Raw genomic sequence first — 9,740 nt, 5'->3', positions numbered from 1 at the left:
TTTTTCCGTGTCCTTATGGCACTACGTCACATTAAAAAAATTTCTACTAAAATATTAGGTTAAATATTATAAAATTAGAGTCGTTAGATAGCGGACATAATAAATAATATTGTAGAGAAAAATTGATTTTTTGTACCATGCCATTTAACGCAAGATTTTTTTTAATGCATGGAAAATATTTTCTCATGAACTCTGCCCTCAATGTAAAAATTTGTTGTTGGGTAGGAAAATTGACAAAAGTTTCTTGGAAGTCACATAAACATTTCTAGGAATAAAATAAAACAAATTTGCAAGCCTGGAAATATTATTTAATATCGCCTGACATTGTTGGCCAATAATTATCGTTTTAAAATTTCAAAGAAATTTAAAAAAAAAGCTTAATGTCCATCCATCGGTGCGTCATGTAATTATTTTAGCACTAGAAAGATAAGGACGAAGAGATAAGGACAAGAATAATTGGTGATTTATTTCATTTCGCTTATTATTTTTTGGAGGCAATTCTGGTCTATAAAGTGTACCTTCGAAAATTTCAAAATATCCAATTTTTTTCCCCAATCTGGTTTAGATTGGTTATATTGTTCATCAAGTTTTCCTTTCTCTAAATAATTTCTAATGGCTACACAAACTTCGTCTTCTAATTATTTTTCGCAAATTTATTTAATATTTCTCGACTCTGGCTTAATACTAGTAAATTTTAATCGCGATAAACAATAAGCATTATGATGAATACGTCCGGGCCTATACTTTAATTCTTAATTTGTAGTAGCTAATAGTATAGCCCGTATTTCTTATCTACCATAATAATTTTTCTGATTTTTCCTCCATTGTAAAGGGCGATGATCACTAATAATTTCAAAAGGTTTATCCAAAAGAAAGTAACGGAAATGTTAAATTGCATCAATTACCGCTAACAACTCTTTTTCAGTCCTACAATATTTTGTTTCAGCTTTTGTGTATTGTCTAAAAGAATATGTTATTGGATGCTCTTGACCATTCTCAATTTTATTTTTTAAATTTACATCATACGAAAGAAGTCATGCATATGAAAGAACGATTTTTAAAATCAAAATTTGTTTCTCTGTAGGAATTTTTTATGAAGACTGAAAAATTTTTCCGATTTTCCCACCTTTTTTCCCGGCGGGAAATATAACAAAGCGGGAACAGTAAGTCCTAGTTTATTTTCAAGGAAAAAATTTCGAAGTTAAAAAAAAAATCTCGAGGAAAAACTAAACAGATAAAAAAATTTTTCTTTTACATTATAGATATTCATAATATCCAATCTATCCATTTAGTTTTTATTGCGATACATTCATTACTTTGGTGGGGAGTAAACTTTAAATTATTATGGCAAATCAAAAATGTATCCCTTTATACCTGTTAATTTTTTGGTGGACCTATGAGCAATATTTTCCTTCCCTTTTCCTATTCGCGCAAGATACCCTAACGCCATAAGAACCAGTGTTAAATAGTCCTAAAAACTAGAAGTGTTCCTTTATTTTCGGTACCTACTGTATTCATACAAGTTAACAAAAATAACGCACACTAAGCACTTGTTTTGGTTTCATGCAAAGACAAAACAAATCGACATTACGACAGTGTGAAAGGGAATAGTGGGCGAATTTTAAAAACGTTACAAGATCTCTTTTTGTCTATGTCCATTTTCTCTGAAAGAAAAGATTGAAAAATATAATTTGGTTCTTAATTACCCACTAAAATAAATACCTTTGACTATGGCGTATTCCTTTGCCAATTATTCCTTTATTCCACCATTGTTTTTTTTCCAAACATAGGCAACATAGGCCCTGGTAGGGCCTCGGTCGGCAATGGGAAAAACCATTTTTGGGGGCCAAAAGATCTTACATATCATGAACTAAAAAAATTCCTATAAAAAAACTAGATTAGATTAGATTACCGAACTACCCGTCCGCGCAAGACACCCGTCGCCGTAAGAGCCCATGTTTAAAAGTTCTGAAAACGGCGGGTGTTCGGATAACTTTAGCGGGTACTGTATATTGGTAGATGAACCGGTGAAGTTGGAGTAACTGGGCCTTTTCGACAAAGGCTAAAAGTGGAAAGAGAAAATGTGTTCGGAATAGAAAACTATCACTAGAAATCGACGAAATGGCAATATTTCCTAAAAGCAGAGCTATAGACTCCTGGTCGCTTGACGGCTGTTGGCTTCCCTATCCCGGTTTTAGGGTAAAAGTAGTCCGATTTTCAGAGATTTTAGGGTGGAGCCTGTCAGAAGTTGTGAAGTGGAAACGTTAAAAAGAGCCATCTAGTGATAAGACGTTGACTTTCAATGAATGATTTCGGCGGCCATCTTCTTGTATTATGTGAATTCGGGCCAGGATAAAATGCGGACGCGGACCGCGGACTGCGGACAGGAGAAACTGCGGACTTTCACCTGCGGACTGGCCCAAATTTTTTGACAGCAGTCCGCAGTTTCTCCACAGGGTAGCTGTCCGCAGTCCGCGTATTATACGGGGATACAGCATTCCATATAGACATGTCTATGCGTTGGTAAGGCAGAAAATTGGTAGTAAAGTCTTCATTTCATAATAGTATTTAACATTAAAATTTCATGATATATATAGCAGCAAAATTTGACTTGTTTTTACAGGACAAGACAGATCAACCTTATTTTTGTCATGCATTGGCTGTTGTTCGATAACTGTTGCTTTTTAAAAATATGTATGCATGCAACAATTCCAATGAATTAAAATAAAAATGCGCACAGCTCTTAGCAGCTGACTATTTTATTTATTTTTTTCCTATAGGCCAAATCCATTATATTCTATTTTCTTTTATGCACAACTAAGAATTTGAATTAGACAACCGTAGCGCAGTTAAGTCGTCCTTCAGAAGGCGGCAACGTGGTACCAAACTTTGCAAAGAATGGTACCACAAGGAATGTCTTCCAAAAGAACAGCATTATGCCTTTCAGGAATTTTGAAAAACCCCTTGGAAATACCCCAAATCCTTTTAAGTTTATTACATGTTTTATTTGCATTGTTGTACCAAGAGTTTACCTAGTTAAGAAGTAACCATGTTATAAAAACTGTCCTTTACTTTCATATTTTGAATAATGCATATGTTGATTTTTAAATACTATTTTTAGTTTGAAATTTAATATCAGATATGGGCATGGAGTCCGCAGATACCAGTCCGCAGTTTATCCTGTCCGGTCCGCACTTTCAATCGCTCCATGTACGAAACGGTCCGCATTTTATCCCTAAGTCCACGAAAAATCTGTCAAAAAATTTTGGGCCAGTCCGCAGGTGAAAGTCCGCAGTTTCTCCTGTCCGCAGTCCGCGGTCCGCGTCCGCATTTTATCCTGGCCCCATATTTTTTGTTACACAACCAAACAATATAATGTATGAATGTGAGGACACTTAGAAAGATAAGACACTTAGAATATTGACGTTTGACAGTGCAGAGGTTAGACAGTTAGACACTTATACTTTTTATTATTGTTCAGTTCTTGTAGAAAAGTAAGCTGTGATTCGCCGATGAGTTTTTCATACACCCTTTCTGATTGGTTGGCTTCACGTAGTAGCTGACACACTCACTAGAGGCGCTTTTTAAAATTTCCACATTGGACTACTTTTACCCTAAAACCGGGATAGGGAAACCAACACAGCCGTCAAGCGACCAGGAGTCTATAGCTCTGCTAAAAGCATGTTTATATAGCAATGGGACAGAATGGTTGGCAAAGAGAAAACAGGTGGTATATAAAAAAGAAACAGTAAAGCCGTTTTGGCAAGCCGTATTTGGCATTCGAATTTTAATGAATGCCTACAAATACATTTATTTATTATACCCACATTTTTATTATATTATGTTTACTCTTCCTTAGCATATAATTATGTCTACATTTTATTCTCTTGCATTTACTCTGCTCTTGCAAATTTTTCGAATATTGTAATGCGCATAGTAACCATTTGTCATAGACATCTTAGCGTTGACCCAATTCAACACCTGCTGTCTGACTCCCACGTGTGACGCACATGAGGCCACTAAGCAAACATCCGTGACTGGTCACACGTGCGACGCATATTATACCATTAAATAAACCTCCGTTTGATTGGTCTCACGCGTGACACCAATCAAGCCATTAAACAAACAACTTCTGATGGGCTGCACGCGTGACATAGCGACGCATCAACAGCATCACTCCACTTTGAAGAGATGCGAGGTTTCATGGTGAACCCACAAATCTGGGAAAGATCTGACAACTTGCAGCTCGCTAAATGTTCAGTTGCCTTCAACAAAACTAGTTCGACTCCTAACTTGCCTTAGTGTTTTTTCTTACATGTTTTTTACCACTTACCTGTTTCCGTAAGTGCCTATCTGAGTTGTATTTCCAATCGTTTCTTTTCGTCTTCAATTTCGCCCGTATCACTCGCGCTTCTACGGTAAGATCAAATTACGTTGTCTCCATTTAGACTTTTGATTCCTTTATTTCCTCATATTCTTATACGTGTAGTCTCTTTTATATTTTTGGCCTAGCCTAGTAATAAATTGTTGTCATTGTGGGTAAACGCCTCCGAGTTCCGTGTTAATATATATTTGTCTTAATCCGTAAAGTCATTCACCCGAGAGGGAGGATGCTTTCCAGTAGTAACGGGACTTTCAACATCGTTAAAAGAAACATGGCATATTTTTTGCTCCAAGACTTACGGAAACGAAACTTCATAAATTAATATGCCATTTCATCAAAGAGATCGAATTAGAAGGATTCTCTGTCGAACGCATCGTTACTGATAATGCATCAACGAACGTAAAAATGTTTAAATTTTTTGGTTAATGGTAAAGTCGTTCCGTATGTTGCTCACCCAATAGATCCAATTCGAAAATTATTTTTGAGCTACAATTACACCGTCTGATAAACAATTTGAGGAATTTGATTATAGAACTCACCTTTGATGTATGCAGCGAAACAGTTTTGTTCAAACCCATTGAAAAAGTACGTGAACTTAAGAAACACTTCCTGTTCTTCCGCTCTATTAGAAAACTTACAAGGAAACACACGCAGCCTAATTTTCTGGAGAGAAAAAAAGTGAAATTCGCTAAGGACATATTCAGCAGAGAAATGACAGCCTCACTAAGATAGTGTCGACACTACGATGTCGAAGGATATGGTGATATGGACGCAACAATTAAAGTTATAGGGATGAATTGTCTGTGGTTTTCAATACACGACGTGTGTAACAGAATACAGCATGTTACAGATCGGTGACCAGAAAAAAAAAGAATTTACTGACCTCGACAATTAGAGATTGGATTTCTTAGAAAATAAATGTCCCGATTACTACACTACATGTTACAAGCATTGCATAAAGAGCAAAAATCTGTTAGTTTTCTCAGTAAGGAAACCTATAAAGCGCTGCTACTAACAAGTCGATCTACCGCAGCCTGCATTCGCTATTTATTGAAAGAAAAACAGTTTAAATATGTGTTGGCATAAAAATTTTCTACTGATTATATTGAAATGATGTTTCGTGCGATTCGAGGCATGGTTGGAGGAAAACATAAGGTGGATGCACTGTCGGCTACTTTTGCAATGGATAAGATCGTTCGAACGCAACTGGTGTATTATTTAAGTGAATACAATGTGCCTCTGAAAATAAAAAATTAGGGCCTCAAAATTAAAAGCCGCAAAAACAGATGGACCAGATGCAAAACTTCTTAGAACAAAAGATTACTTGGCCCAGTTGGAGGCGACTACTCTGTAAATTCTAAAAGAACTTCAGCGATAACCAAGTAAGTTACTAAGAAACTTTTATGAGATGAAGTGTTTCTAACTGTTTATTTCTAGCCTACCCACTTCCTGGATTTAAAAACGCTGCATTAGTCCAAGCCTGTGGATATTTGTTGAAACGTGTCACTCAGCAGGAATTTAGAATATAGTGACAAGGTGAAAACCCTGAACGATACAATAAGGAAAAAATATTGGATATTTAACCTGATCATGGAAATGGGTACATAATAAGATAAGAAGTATGGCTGAAAACTATTAATTGAATATATTATAGATAGTTCCAAATTGAATTACCCACCTTAGAAGTTTGTGTCCCAACGTTCTACAGTGGTGACCTTCCTGGAGAAAGTTGTTCCTCGCATGAGAGAATTAACACACATGAAAAAAGGACTTTACTGATTTAGTGACTCATTACTTGCAAAAATGTGACACCAAGAGTTGTGGGAAAAGGCCACCTGAACTGCAATGGGCCACGACCCTACATATGAAAAATTACACTTATGCAAAAATTTGCACTTATTATAATGCTAAGATTAAAAAACACGTTTTCTCAAGAAGGCCTTATGACACTTAAACACCGTGCTTTCAGCTGGATCTTCAAGGTTGCAGACTGGAGTGAGCGAGCAATCAAGCTGCAAGATTAACGCCAGTGAATTTTGCAATACGCGTAACCCAGAAACAATGTACCATATATTTCACGAAGTGATGATAGAAGCCAGAGAACCCAGTAAGATTAAAACATCCAAACCCAGTCAGTCAGAAAAACACAGGACATCTTTGCCCATGGAGGAACGAGAAATGTTAGGCCAATGTAAATGTAATGTAGCCAATGCCAGAAGGGAAAAAATACATGTGATCACAAGAAAGGCTGTATATGCTGCGCCACTAACAAGTCCATCTGGAGACACTAGAAAAAAAGAAGAAAAGAATAATTACTGAAAAAAAAAGAAAACTCATTCAACAACTTAATCATTACCCTAAATCCAAAGGATCCTATTACGAAAATTGGACATTTGTTAAAAGCATGTTAACAGGGACTCCCACATCAGACTACAACTCCTTGTCCGTAAGAAATCCATGCAACAACAAAATCGTCCTAGCCAAAAAAGACAAGGCCGAAATATTCGCAAAACAATATAACTATTAAAAAGATAACTGGTGACCCACGATACGAATTGCTCATGATAGACAGTTCAAATCCAGAAGACCCCATGCGCTAAATTCACCAATCATAAAAAAAACCAGATTATGGACTGGAGAACCTAAAAAGCAAAGCCATGGGAAAGGATCAAATTCACAACATGTTTTTTAAAATCTTTCACCTACCAACAAGAATTACCTCCTTTACCCCATGATTCGTGTTCTACAAAGAAAACTCGTACCAGCACGCTAGAAGCAAGCTACCATCATTCCGATAAAAACAGAACAAACCAATTGACCCATATCCTACAGGCCTATCTAAATAACCTCCGGTCTTGGGAAAGTTATGGAAAAAATAATGAATGAAAGACTCACCTGGTTCCTAGAAAACAAAAGAATCAGACTAAACAGTCAATCAGGATTCAGGAGAGGAAGAAGCACACTTGAAAACACCAAGCGACAAACATCAAAGCCCCATGGACTCCTACTCAGTGTTCCTCGATTTCACCAAAGTGTTTGATTCAACCTGGATCTAAGATCTACTAATTAAGCTATGCAAAATAGGAATAAGGGAAAAATTATGGGTTAGCTCATAAACAATTTAACAGGGCGCACTTCCTGTGTGAGAATAGATTACACATACTCAGAATAACTGCCAATGTGAGCTTGCCCTGGACCCTATGGAAGCTAGAAGAATCATATCAGCTAACCGATACCTTATTAGAATAGAACAGGAGACTGATAAAAAAATGTATAACAATGAAAAAAATGTTATAAAAGCCCCCGAAACCTGGGAAAAACTCAATGTTCCTGGCTTAAAAACAGCAGCAAGTCACAAGTCTCCGGAGGATGGAGAAAGGCACACTTCATTCTTACCGCAAAAGCCCAGGCCATCCTTAGAGTCATGGAAATTGTATATGCTCACGACGATTTGACTGAGAAACTGGCCATCTTCACGAACTCAAAGACCGTTATGCAAGCACTTAAATCATCCTGAAAAAAAAATACATCAGACAACATACTCCATAATCAACACTGCATCAAACCTAAAGAGTGCAGGCACGAAAATCACCATCTACTTGATACCCAGCCATGTGGGAATCCCTAGTAATGAGAAGGCAAACCAACTATCAGCCAAGGAGTCTCTTGCTCCTAGCAACATAGTTCACAACAGACTGTCAGAAACAGAGCAAGAAACCATATTGCGATTTCACCTAAGAAAAAAATCATGAATGACTTAAGGCAAGGAAGCGATAAGCTCAATATCCATGCAAGAACACAAACAGGCTTGCTAAAATTGCACCTACACAAATCCACACCAATAACAAGACTCCTCTTCAGATTTGGACTATAGACTTACTCAATAGACTAACAGTGAACCATACCAAATTCCATAACCAGCTAGACCAAGATTTTCTACATTTTGAGGAAAGAGAAATCAGTGAGCATACCATCTTAAAATGACTTGCATTTGAAATAAAAAGGGAATAAACATGAACAAAATCTTAAAAAAACAAACAAAACAGGCTGCAATTTAATATGGAAAACGTATTAGGACTAAACATAAAGTTACCAACTAACATTCAGCACGAACTACAAAGAGCCCTAGTCAGATAAATAAAAGAAACCGGATTGGTTCATCGTATCTAAAAGAAAAAAAAACAGAAATAAAAATACAAACCAAAGAGCAAGATTACCACGAGCGCAAGTTAAACGAAAATAGAAACAAAAAACCGAGACTACCAGCAACGCGACGCACGATCAACCACTCGCCATGACACCATCACGCTAACAACTAGGGAGGGGCTAAAGCAGAGATGCCGTTCGATCACAGAAAAGTGAACGTCGATCTCGATCTCGAGCAGTCCTAAAATTGATCGATCGATCGTTCAATCGATCAAGGTTTGATCAGAAATTTCAATAATGACGTAAACACCTTTAATTTACACTGTTTTGTATTAATTGATCCCACAAATCACTGTTTGGATGTTTTCGATGGGTTAGTTGCCCAAAAATGACAATATTTACCGTTTATCTTAAGAAAAACTAACATTTTAAAGTTAAGATCCGATAAATTGGTTCTTTTGGCAGTAAACACTAGCACCGCAGTGCTGAAAACCCACTCACAAGCGGCTGACGACGGCAACGCACTGTTACATTCCCTAAATGAAGAATTTAGTGGGTAGAAATTTCGACGAGAAAAAAGAAACAGATTGTTTAATTTAAAAACAAATTACAAAAAGATTTTCTTGATGGATGGGAAGCGTTCGAGGGATATCAATTCCCCAATACCGTCGTTGAAGTAACTATCGACCTCATCGGTTTCCAAAGACGACCTTCTTTTCTTGTACTAATCAAGAAAACGGGATGTTTTAGCTGGTGACGTTGGTATTTGATTTCTTAGAGTGAATAATAAAAATCTTAGATAAATCATTGTCTTAGGAATTAGATGAATCGTTATCTTAGGAAAAAACTCAACAAACTTACCCAGGGATCGGAATAGAGTTCGAACTGTTGATGCGACGAACAGCTGATTTCAGTAAAACGATGAGTTGAAGTTTTTCTTCTTTATCTGCTCAAATGGTTTTAAAGTTTGGATCGAAAACAGAAGCGAGTCGCAAATGGACGTTGTTAAACATGTCATCGAATCGCTTTTCAATTCCACTCTGGACGCCATAAACAAGCGGTAGACAATGTAAAATTGTCACATCCTTGGAGAATTCAATAAAAGTCTCCTGAAGCAACTTGATTGTTGGCTGAAGACAACCTATCGACATTTTCTCCTCATTTTGCAGTACATCTGATGCCTGCGTGAATAATTTCATAATTCTTACCT

The 9,740-nt window shown here is 36.8% G+C and overlaps 1 long non-coding RNA gene across 14 annotated transcripts; it reads right to left on the bottom strand.

Moving 5' to 3' along the window:
- Nucleotides 1-5,793: 5,793 nt before the first annotated feature.
- On the bottom strand, nucleotides 5,794-9,263 carry LOC116930712. Of its 14 annotated transcripts, none has more exons than XR_004398532.2 (5): nucleotides 9,142-9,263; nucleotides 8,648-9,066; nucleotides 6,741-8,550; nucleotides 6,063-6,671; nucleotides 5,794-5,929 (listed from the first exon to the last, which is right to left on the bottom strand). It is a non-coding gene; the product is annotated as an uncharacterized LOC116930712 (long non-coding RNA). The 14 variants fall into 14 exon arrangements; XR_004398533.2 differs by lacking the exon at nucleotides 9,142-9,263 and having other exon boundaries at nucleotides 6,741-6,860; nucleotides 6,932-7,026; nucleotides 7,091-8,706; XR_006651204.1 differs by lacking the exon at nucleotides 9,142-9,263 and having other exon boundaries at nucleotides 6,741-7,620; nucleotides 7,781-7,897; nucleotides 7,951-8,705.
- Nucleotides 9,264-9,740: the final 477 nt, after the last annotated feature.

Source organism: Daphnia magna, linkage group LG9, assembly GCF_020631705.1.
Source record: "Daphnia magna isolate NIES linkage group LG9, ASM2063170v1.1, whole genome shotgun sequence".
Taxonomy (NCBI): Eukaryota; Metazoa; Arthropoda; class Branchiopoda; order Diplostraca; family Daphniidae; genus Daphnia; species Daphnia magna.
The sequence above is the reverse complement of the archived record's forward strand: the minus strand, read 5'-3'. Positions and strand labels throughout refer to the sequence as shown.